The sequence below is a fragment of the Notothenia rossii genome (assembly GCF_949606895.1).
Source record: "Notothenia rossii genome assembly, chromosome: 1".
Taxonomy (NCBI): domain Eukaryota; kingdom Metazoa; phylum Chordata; class Actinopteri; order Perciformes; family Nototheniidae; genus Notothenia; species Notothenia rossii.
Genome location: NC_136912.1, coordinates 39184120 through 39196359, shown reverse-complemented (window position 1 = coordinate 39196359; position 12240 = coordinate 39184120). Strand labels below are relative to the sequence as shown.

The following is a 12240-nucleotide window of genomic DNA, read 5'->3' as shown; positions in this document are numbered from 1 at the left end:
GATGTAGCTATAGCTTCAAACTATTGCATTGGATGTAATAGGAGTACATAAGAGCAGATTGAGTACAATTCTGAGCTTCACTTTTGCTAGTGAAATGAAGATTCATAAGAAGCTTTTCAGCGTGCCCAATTCTAGTCCCTCACACTTTCCTCTCAAACTCTTAGGAGTTTCATTCTGGCGACAGCTCTGTTTAGTTCTTTTTCTGGTCACCCACAATTCCCTGGATTCTATCCAGAGAGCAATGCTTGTGTCGAGGACCTGTAGCTGGAGCAGAATTGCCTTTGTCATTCCCCTAGAGTGTGTTCATGGAACAAAAGACGGCAGCATTTCCGACAATTGCAGTGGAAATGTCTGTTCAGGCGTTTCTACCTCCGACCTCTCAGCACTGCATAGAATGCTTCGGTTCACCAGCGTTGCAAATGTTTTTCAAGCGCATCAATCAGAGAGTGCTCAGAGTCTTCAGGCTTGATTTTGCCACAGGGTTCTCTTCTAAGAAACACTTTCTCCCTCACTCTCTGAGTCTCTTGTGTCTCAGTGTCTTTCTGGGGACAGACAATTGAGTTGTTGCTGCTTCGGTTTTACTCCAAAGATCACCTGATGATGCTCTCTGCTTAGGACCCTTGTTAGATAATGTTGATATGGCGTTTTCTTGTTGTGTCTCTTTGCTTTGTGTGGGCGTTAGCAGAATTTAGAAACAGTTTTTGATCGGAACCAAGCCAAACTTAGTTTTACAGTGAGTCTGTAGAAATATTTTGTTTTCCTTGATACAACGTTGCAAATCAGTTCTCTTTCATTATTGCATGCTTCAGGGTGATGTGCTTTATTTGAGCTTGAGAGTTAAGATAATTCAGTCAGGATTTTCACCTTTTAGCCTTTGAAGTGCATGGCTTGTTTCTCTCTCTCCCGAGACTCCCCATAACATGGTCAACAGTGTTTTACACCAACGCTGAATTTTGTTTTACTGGCAGACATCTGGCAAAACCTAACAAACATTCCCTAATGCAATTTCTGCCTGTCTTTTCTCTAATCATTTGATGGCCACACAATGCAATGTAGTACTGCACTGTATCTCTCTCTCTCTCTCTCTCTCTCTCTCTCTCTCTCTCTCTCTCTCTCTCTCTCTCTCTCTCTCTCTCTCTCTCTCACATTTAGAAATCTTGAAATTTCAAATTTACATTAAAACAACTTCACAACTAAAACAACAGATTAAACAAAGTAGGTTGTTATAGGTCCACTTGGCATGTCCAAAACTCAATCATGAAATATTGATATCAAAAATCACGTGTGGCCCTAGATGAATTCTCCTCCGTACATCAGATATAATTTCAACAGACTCAAATTGACTCAGTATACTCAATATACTCTGATATGTCAACAAAATGAAACAAGCATTAAGAACCGGCTTTACGCAATGTTTATTTGGAACATTATGCAAATCAGCTTGTTTCATATTCAAAACTTACCATTTAAAAGTTGTAGTGCTGAAATTAAATGTGTTAATGTGGGTAACAAACTAGGGAAAGTTCATGATGGTATATATTAGGTACATTTTTTTCATGGTCACAGATTAACTGAGACAATTTTCCAGTCAAGAGCGTCTGATTCAACACCCTGATTCCAATCTGCGTTAATCTGTTTCACTGATAGTCAAGAAAATATTTCCTGCTGATATCTTTCACCACAAGCCAGAAACCGTTAATTCCACAGGGAAGCTCACAAACTGCTTGTCTAAACAGAAATGGAAACAGGTTGCTTGTTGCGAGAAGCATACTGGTCTCGTTGAAAATATGCAAAACACTCAAGGCAGTGACAGTGTTTTTATAGAAGTGGTGTCTGAACAGCAAGGCTCACATAAATGCTGTTATCACATGAGAGCTTTGGGATGAGTCCCTTCGTGGATTCATGAATATTTAGACATATTGGTTTACAGAAAATGATGGTTACGCAATATAACCATAGTTCTATGAATATGGCATTGGTTGGAGGGCTTGAGCCAGAGTAAGTGTTTCTGCACCTTTAAAAGACAATCAGAACAACCCTATTCAACTTCTAAGAATGCTGGCCACATATGCTGAATGTGTTCTGGTTGTTTCACAAAGGTTAACATCAAGCACAAACTTAGCAAAAACCGCCGGGATTCTTGGTATACAGTTACACAAATAGGAAATAGAAATAGAAAATAGAAAATGTCCTCATCAACCCTTCAGCTAGTGATTGTCCATTTGCAATAATGCTTTGTTCTACATAACCTGTGAACAGAACATACAGGTATATGTAGGTTATGGACAGTGAACCTTCATGTTATTGTTTCTATGCTATATTTAACATTTTGTAAGAACAATTAAGGAGCATTAGAAATACAATAATGTTTTTAATATTACACCAGTGCTTTCCAGACTTGGGTGCTCCTTGTCACATTTGATTTTCCACGAAATGTTGATTTTCACTATAAACCGCTCAACTTTCAATTAAATAAAACATACAAGCGTTATATTAATAATAATACTGTATTCTTATGATTAATAAAATAATTAAGTCATCGAAAAAAATCAGATTACGGTAGTTTGGCAACCTAAAACCCTTAGCTAAGGTGAGGAGAATATTATATTTATTGTTAGTAGACAAATGCTTAAGAAGCCCTTATATGCTTTTTGGGGTTTCCCCTTTCCTGTAGAATATTTATAAAGGTTTTTGTGCATGTAAATGCTCTGCAGAAACTAAAGTTCCCTCCAGAGGGAGTTTCTCTCCCACACACTCCCCCCTGCCTGAAACATCTCCATTGGACTCGAATTACCGTCTGTGTATACCCAATAAAAAACGGGTTGCAATTGCCCTCTGGAAGCTGGCCACCGGAGGTGAATACAGGACCATCAGCCATCTTTTCGGGGTAGGGCTAAGCACCGTTTGCCTCTGTGTTGAGGATTTCTTTAGGGCAACCATGGAAGTGCTGCTTCCACTACATATCACATTTCCTGATGTGGAGAAGTTGGTGGAAATGGCCACTTTTTTCAACAGATGTTGGAGAGCACAACAGTGTGTTGGTCCAATAGATGGAAGCCACATCCCTATTTTAGCACCCCAAGATTATCCCAAGGATTAAGAAAAGGATGGCATTCTGTTGTTCTACAGGCTGTTGTTGATGGCAGGGGGATGTTCTTGGATGTGTGTGTGTTGGCGACCCAGGTAGTGTACATGATGCTAGAGTGCCAAAACAATCCAATCTTTGGGTGGCTATCAGTGATGGAGTGTTGCTAGACCAAAACAAAATGACCATCTCTGGCTGTGATGTGGGACATTACCTGATTGGTGACCCAGCCTATCAAATGCAAACATGGCTAATGAAACCATTTTCGGACACTGAGAGACTGACCAATGAACAGCACACCTACAATTACAGGCTGAGCAGTGCACGGTCGGTTGTTGAGATGGCGTTTGGAAGGCTAAAAGGAAGATGGAGGTGCCTGCTAAAAAGGAACGACTGCGAGCTGGAGCTCAGCAAAATAATGACAGTGACTTGCTGTGTACTACACAACATATGTGAGGAACATAGCGACAACTTCACTGACGATTGCCATGAACTTGTGTACGACCAACCCCCTTTACACCCCTTACCAGATAATGGTAGACAAGAAGGAGCTTACGTTATATCCGCATCGATGGACTATTTCAACATGGGGGACCACTAATATCACTGCAGTTAAACCTGATCTATTTTGTATCATGCCTCTTTTTTTTACAATAAAATCACTGGATCAGTTTATTTTGTATACAAATCACAGAATCTAGATACAAACAGGTATGAACTATATTCTTATAAAAAAGTGCATACCCAAACGGTTTAGACTATATTCTTAACTCAAATACACAGTGGGCCAAAATAAAAAAAATGGGTACTAGTCGAGGGCCGGACTGCTTCAATGTTTATTGTAAAACGTATTGAAATGAACTTATTGGACATATTAAACCTGGATTGTTGCCTATAAATACATTACACATTAATTCATTTGCATTCCTTTCTTATGGCTCTATCTGCAGCTTTTCCAGAGTAATTTCTGTGGTTTAGACTATATTCTTATAAAAAAGTGTATACACAAATAAGCTGCAACGACGTCACCCCTACCAGCCAAGCAAGCCGTGGTTGTCCTGCTGGAGAAACATGATCTAATTGTATCATGCCTATCCTTTTTTTCAATAAAATCAATGGATCAGACATTACGACTTTTGAATTTTGTTTATTGTACAAATCAAAGACCTATATGGAGAATAATTCACAAAAGAGTGTGGCGAATATACTATAATAATAATAATGTGTATTGTGTATACAAAAAAATAACGTGTATACAAAAAATAACGTGTGTATACCAAAAAAGAATGTATACAAAAAAGGTATGAACTATTTACATAAAAAAATAAGGTCAGCTTTTGTTATTGACCTCCATCACCTTCACAATCCTGTCGCATTGAGTGGCTATTCTGCTCGATTCTGGTGAAAACTCGTAGGAACTCAGCATTGGCCCCATCGACCTCCTGAAGCATCGCCTGGCCCTGCTCTTTAAGCATCTCGTGGCCCTGCTCCTGAAGCCTTTCCTCCCTGTCGTCACTTTTCTCCTGATACTCCAGAAGGCCAGAGGATAAATCCCACTTCCTTTTAACTACAACAAGGGAAAAATAAAGTCAACACAGTATTCATGGCATTTTATGAGATGTATATTACTGTGTAATGAAATGTTGTATTGCTATTATGGCTGCAGTTGCATAACTTGAACAACTACTACAATGACTATGCCATGATAAATGCACATGGCAACGGGGAACAGTATTATTATTATGACCACTGTAAACCTTACCCTGTTTGTGTCTGCCCACTAGCTGGATTAGGGTCACCAGAGATTCCTGGGAAGAGCTGCTTGTGGGAAAAGGAGACTCTTGCATCCGCATTGGCGAGCTACACGCCGACGGTAGTGGTGGTTCCGACACTGTATGCTCCAAACCAGATATGTCTGTAAACACAATGAATCATAAATCGTTAGTGAGAAGAGAGAAGATACATTGGAGGCGTTAGCTGTCTTTGCCATGGGGATACTTTTGTTTATTATTGTTAGCATTAGCATGCTAGCGCTATTATTGGTTTGGATGCACATCCGGTAGCTGTAGTAGGTCAACTTTAGCTTTATTGCCAGGTCTGTCGATAGCTGCATGGTTTAGTTTATGTTGTAAAACAAAAAGTCACAAATAAAACGAATGGGTATAACTCACCGGCATCAAATGTGCTCTGCACATTCAGCGAGTCGCCCTGCAACATAATCGACGTGAGAGAAAGCGAGTTCACCGTGGATCCAAAACCACTCGTCGGTCTGTCCCTGAGGACCGAGTCTAGCAAGTCATAATGTGGACTTGTTTTCGGACGACCGCTACCACTCCGTCCGAGGTCTCGCTTTTGGTCCCGATAGTCCTTCTTGACTTTTTTTTATTTGTTGCCAATCTGCTCCACGGTACGGTAAAAACCAGCGGTTGCAATCTCTTTCTGCAATTGTTGGAGAATTTCTTTGGACCGCATGCTCCCCTCCAGCTTCCTCTGTACCTCTTCAGAAGACCAGATTCCCAGTAGGTAGCTGGTCTCTTCAGTGGACCACTGCTGCTTGTTAAGCTTCTCCATCGTTGTGTACAAACTGGATAAAACTTATAATTTTTGTTGTTGTTCAGGAGTTGATCCCGCCCCTGCCCCTCTCCCCGCCTCGACGTAAGCGTGATGTATGCAGTGCTTTTGCTCTAGCCGGACAATTTTTTGGTGCTTGAAACAAACCGTATTCCGGAGCTAATACCTCATTCACACCAACGGTGTTTCAGGGCCGGTTCGGAGCTGGAGCTTGAAAAGCACCGAGTTTTCCTGTTCACACCACAGCGGAGCAGCCTCTTAGCTCCGGAATACGGTTCATTTCGAGCAGCAAAACATTGTCCGGCTAGAGCAAAAGCACCACATACGTCACGCTAACGTAGAGGCGGGGGCAGGGGCAGGGGCAGGGGCGGGATCAACTCCTGAACAACAACAAAAAGCCAGCGTTTTATCCAGTTTGTACACAACAATGGAGAAACTTAACAAGCAGCAGTGGTCCACTGAAGAGACCAGCTACCTACTGGGAATCTGGTCTTCCGAAGAGGTACAGAGGAAGCTGGAGCACAATCGGCCATTGTTGTTGTTGTCGGTGTCAGCTGTGAGGGGTTTCCGCGCGGTTTGGCTTTATGAAGCAGGCACGCAAACGATGACGCAATGACGCAGCACCAGTCGGACTCTGGGCAGTGTGAAAAGAGCCGGAGCTAAACCGAAGAACTGGTTCTGAACCTGAAAAGCTCTAGCACGGAGCTTGAACCGGAGTTACGTTGGTGTGAATGAGGTATAAGAGGCTGCTCCACTGCGGTGTGAAGAGGAAAACCCTGTGCTTTTCAAGCTCCAGCTCCGAACCGGCCCTGAAACAACGTTGGTGTGAATGCGGCATCAGTGGTTGACCAATGAAAACTGAGCCAGCCAGCTAACCAATCAGAGTGGACTGCGCTCTGGTTTCAGAGAGAGGTTGAAAAGAGGTGCTGCGGCACAGGCAGTATGATAAAAATACAGCACGTTTTGACGTAAACATGTCACAGTGTCACAAAATACAAATATGAACCTGAACATTTGCATAATGTGTCCTCTTTAATTACAGTTCTGTGACGGGACATTAAAGACAGCCTGTAGTAATAAAGTCTGACACATTTCACGCCCAATCCATCATTCCCACTTCTATTCACAGAGGACAAACTCCTTCCCGTATTGGTAATGAACTTTGGCAATGATGTAAATCAAGAGGTGCGGAATTGTCTAACTTTGACTGTGTCTAGTGCTAGAGCTACAATAAGGAACCATATTATTATTTCACTATAGCTTCAGCATCAAATATAGCTCTAAGGCTGAGCGAGTCAAGTCCTAAGGCGATAATGACATATAAGCAGAAACCAGCCTGTCTGACTGGTCACTGTACATTATATCAGCCAGAATAAAGGCTATTTCTTGCCTATTCTGGTTGCTATGCAGAAGGATGTGTTGAATCAGATAACACAAAGCCAGTGTCAATCTAATGGTGTTCAAGGCTTTCACACCCTTAGGACTTTCCAGTGTATGCACAGAGGAATAGAGATGCCAGGCAACATCAATTTTTCACATCCTTATATGATTGGTCCTCAATCCTTTAACATATTTAGCACAATGCAAAAATCTACTATTAACCTCATTGGTAATAAGTGAGGAAAAAACGAAGCAATACACTACCATCTGATGTTTGAGCTAATATTCTCGCATTTTTCAAAACAATAGAAGTGTTAAGCCTTTTTAGTGAAACAAGACCCCACAGTAATTGCTGTACTGTGTTATATGAGCATAGATAATCCTCTCTGTATCACTGAGAAAATGTTTAAAAGTATGGCTCCGATCAAATCGGGCTTGTCAGTTCTTGAAGACTTTAACTCGATTAAAGGGCCAAGGGCAGGCCACATTCGGATGTGGATGCTGAGCCTTTAACAAAGGGGTTCAGTTTTTACTGAATTTCATTTTGGAAAACTTAATTGTATTTGTTAGACATTATAGTCAATGTTTGACAGCAACTGACCTATAATCGTTGTTTATTTAATTGTACTAAAATAATAATAAATATGGACTTCACTGTACAGTTAACAGATTCAAGGTCCCCGTAGAGAATTGAACATCTATCATCTTATTATATGACATTAGTCTGTATAGTTTATAACGTTTCTAGATCTTGAAATATATAATTTTAAGAGGCCACAATGAGTCTTTGATCAAACGATAAAATAAAATTCAATAGTTTTCACCAGAAGATGTTGTGTGTATCATTTAAGATGAACAGGCATGTTGAATACATCTTTCTCTTCTCAAAACCTATAAATATGATTTACGCATGCGATCTTTGCATCTATTTTTAACTAACTTCAATTATTCTGTTCCAGCTTCTTGGCACTACCACAGAGGGTTTAAACCAGTGTTCTCCAACCTTTTGAGCTACTCTAAAAAAAAGTGTCCAAGATATACTCATAGCAATGAGTTCAGTGCATGACTCAAGAGCAGAAAAACATTAAAATTAACAATAACATAATCATGAACACAACTGGACTTTCTCATGAATCATTTCAAATTAATTTCACATCTGAGATCTCACATCTTTCAGTCTGTCACTGCATTGGTGTCTTTTTTCCTGACTCTGCATAGCATCCACCAGAGCCCTACTGGGGCGCATAACCTGACATATTCACTCTGATTGAGTCATTGAGATGTTCATCAGTAAGTCTTGTCCTGAATTTAGATTTTATAAAGATCATATCTGAGTATGCTGATTCACTGCAATATGTCGACCCTAATAGGCAGGACAGTTTCATTGCAGCAGTTTGAATGTTTTTGAATTTTCTCTGGGTCAGGCTTCCAGAAATCTTTGTCCATCTGATGTGCTTTTAGCCGAATGTCATTCTGGAGCTTGATTATCTCCAGGTCCAGCTCCAAAGCACTGAGATGGAAAAGGCTGGCCAGTTTCTCAGACCTGTCAGTAACATCCACACTTTTGAAAGTGTTAACAAGGCCAAGCTGCTCAATGTCAAGAAAACTCAAATTCCTGCCCAAGTTTAGTTAAGCAGTCACAGCACTTTGATAAACCAAGAAAGCCGGCAGCAGCTTTATTCTCCTGCAGTACTTTTTGAACATAGGGGAAATTATGCAATTTCTTTACCATTACTTGCTGGAGCTATAGACACAGACTTGCTTTAAAGGCCTTTACAGCACTAATCATGTCACATATTGTTTTACAATTGCCCTGTAGCTGGAAGTTAAGCTGGTTTAATTTTCCAGTCAGATCGGTAAAAAAGGCCCAGTTCAAGTACCCAACCAGCAGCAGATAAGATGGAGGTGTCCGACTCCTCCCCTCTCTCTTCCATGAAGAGCTTTACCTCATTCAGCAAGGAGAGGGAGCGCTGTAGGGTTCTCCCTCTACTCAACCAGCTCACCTCAGCATGGAGAAGGAGATCTCCATTTTCAGCTGAAAATGTTTGAAGCTCCTAGGTTGTTTTTCCTTCGCTCAAATAGAGTTTATTATTTTTGTCACAGGTTTCAGGACATGATTGAAGTCCATAACTTTGGAACAATGTGCTTGTTGGTGGATAATGCAATGGTAACTCAGGAAACGTGGGAAGTATGGATCTGACTTCCAATTCGGGATAAAACCGGAGTGTCAACCTCTCATAGCCGGGGCTCTATCAGTTGTTATGGATACGTTTGAGGAATATTTTTTCTTAGGTGTTAGCCTTCGACCTAGATGATCATTCTTTACTCTCAGTTTCTCTTTCCTTATTGCTCAGGCATGTAGCCTTGATGAGTTTATGTTATCCCTCTTGTATAGAGGCAGGTCTGTATCTTTATATTGCCAGTTTATAAGATAGTTTAGTCCAGCATATCAGATGTGCAAGTCCCTATGGCAGAGAACCTTAAGTTATGGACAAACAGTATATGTCCCTGCTTGTTTAGTCAATTTAATTAATATGAAGAATTGAGTTGATTATTCTCTCAGAACCTGCTAAATACATGGGACTGGGTGAGAAATCTTCAGAATTGTTTTGGGCAACCGCTGTGCCATCTTGTGTCTGCAGCAAATGTCTTTGTCAATTCTCCGGCAGTAACTTGGAATAAACCTTCAGTTTGTTGCCATCAAGTTCCAGCTTTCCCATATTTCATTGTGTTTCGACTCAATTGCTCCAGAACTTTTCCATTACAGATAGCTTCTCCATTTGCACTCCTTTATATCTGGAATACATTTTTAATACAATTAGAAACGTCCACACTGTTAAAGCGGTGTAAGATATTCCTCTTTCTCCATGAAGTCCCCCATAACCATCCGGATGATCACAGCCAACTGAGCTGTGTCGCTCCCATCCACCGACTCGTCGCACTATATGGAGAACCACTTGCATCTGATCATGTCCTTCTCCAACTGTCCCATAGCATTCACTGACAGAGCTGACAATCTTCTCGCCATGGTGTTGGTTGTCAGTTGGAAATTGGAAATTGTCAATGGCAGACATTATCTCCGGCTTGCTCTTGTGGTCTCTGAACCAAGTCTCTCCCATAACATACATTGCTCCCTTTAGAACGCCGGCATCAATTCAATTACTTGTTCTTTTCCAAATACTGAGACACTCGGAACGATGCTTCTGGCTTTCTTGGCAGGCTTCGTGAACAATAACCACTGGCTTTGTAGCCTAGCTTTCAATTGTTTGACCTTCTTCAACTACCGGAGAGAAACTCCTTGGAAAAGCTTTCGTGAAGTTTTGTGAAGTGCCGCTCCACATTTCAAACGCACGCACTTTTCTTGGATTTTTCTTTAATGGAACTTCTTCAGTTGACATGACTGTAACTTACATCTCTTTCTCTCTATCTTACTCTCAAAACATGCTACGTAAATAAACATCTCTCAACATGTCAACTGCACAACTGCAAGCGCCCTCTGGCATGTTAATCAGAAAACATTCACGAGCTACTGGTGATCAACGTGTTGGAAAACCTGAAATTAGGTGTTTAGTAAATACTAGCATGAAAGATTTTCAAACTCTTGCCTTTTAGACACAGTAAAGTGAAACCACTGGCTCATCCTGCAGCATTGACACTGCCAATGGAAACCTTTCATTTGTAATTCTGCCATCTCCTCTTTAAAATCAGCTCCTTGGCATGGTAGAAGTCGGGGCGGTTAATATGTATCTTGCTCCAAGTCCGAGAGCTGACATCTCCCTGCTGTCTGTCTCCATAGCCATTAAATAATCTATCTAACCATATGCGTTTTCGGTGACTAGATGATGAAGGCACGCCTGGCACTCGTCCTTATCCATGTCATGCCAAAAATAACATATGCTTCTCTGCTATTTAGGAAGTCTCTTCTCAGGCAGTGTAACACAGATTCCAAGAGGTATAGTTCCCCGCCCCTGCTCGAATTCGGGATCTTTCACACTGCAGCACCCCCCACACACACACACCTCTCCACAAAATGCTTGGAAATGTTGCTGTCTGCCCGACTCATTATTGTGCTTTGTAATCATAGCAACTACTGTGTCTCAGAGGCATTCGGGAATGAGATAAATGTCTTTTTCTGAAACTCCATTCACGTGGAAGAGCATAAGAAGCAGGCTCTGACTAAAAAAGGAACTGACGCTCAAATAGGTATCATCTTCACTCTCCTTGTGACTGCAAAATGGGAGTTATGTCACCGTTGTGGCTGGGTGCTTCTATCCCCTCATAGGGAAATATTTGTAAAATCCTAGGCACATGAATACAGCTTTGACAGTGAAAAGGGGAAGGCGAATAGAGCCCTGTAAATGCTGTATTATTCTTGAAGGTGGATTCGGTGGTTACTTGTGATGATGGATTAATGTGGAGTTTCTAGGGCAGGGGTCGGCAACTGGTGGGCCGCGGTCCGGATCCGGACCCAGACGCCGACCTATACGGACCCGGAGCTATAATCAATACATTAATAAGGGGATTTTTCGGCGCCTCCCGCTTTTTTAACGCTGATTTGGGTGACTTGTGTAATTCGTGGAGAACCGAAGAGTTTTCGTTTTGGGGGCAGAGGGCGGGGGGGGAGTCAGTCCGTCAGTCCGACTTCTTAAAAAAAAAAAGAAGAAGAAATCTAGACCGCAAAAATACTTAAACAAGCGAGTGCCTGTTTTTCCTGGACAGGACAGGTTCCTTGAACACAACACGAGCGTAACGTGTCTTCACGTGGTATATGTCTCGTCTGAAATAAGTGCTGACGGAGAGCACCAACGCCGCTCCAGCTCTTAAAATATTGCAGTATCCATAAGGAGCCATGCCGCAGTGTTTGCGTGGCTATGTCTTTAGTTGTAAGCACAGTGGCGATCTGTTGTTATTAGCATCTGGTTAGCTAGCTATGCTAACGAATTTAAAGAGCTTTTCTACAACCAGGTGGAAGAGAGCTCTCTCCTGAGAGGCTCAAATAACCTCAGCTCAGTGAGGTTCAGGCACACCTTGATATGATCATTATAGTTATGAATGAGACTAAATAAAAAACAGGTATAAAATACTATATGACAGTAACAAAAAAGTTGTTAAAAATAACAAGAATAGATTTTAAAAGGAGAGTGATTTATAAAATATCCAAAAAGAAAAATCTGCTTACAGTTCTGTTTCATATGGGTGTTGAA

The 12240-nt window shown here is 41.3% G+C and overlaps 1 protein-coding gene across 2 annotated transcripts in view; it reads left to right on the top strand.

The window, feature by feature from the left end:
- The window catches only part of LOC307039389 (VPS10 domain-containing receptor SorCS3-like), a 355063-nt gene that overhangs the window by 151084 nt on the left and 191739 nt on the right, over nucleotides 1-12240 (top strand). The window lies entirely within an intron of this gene.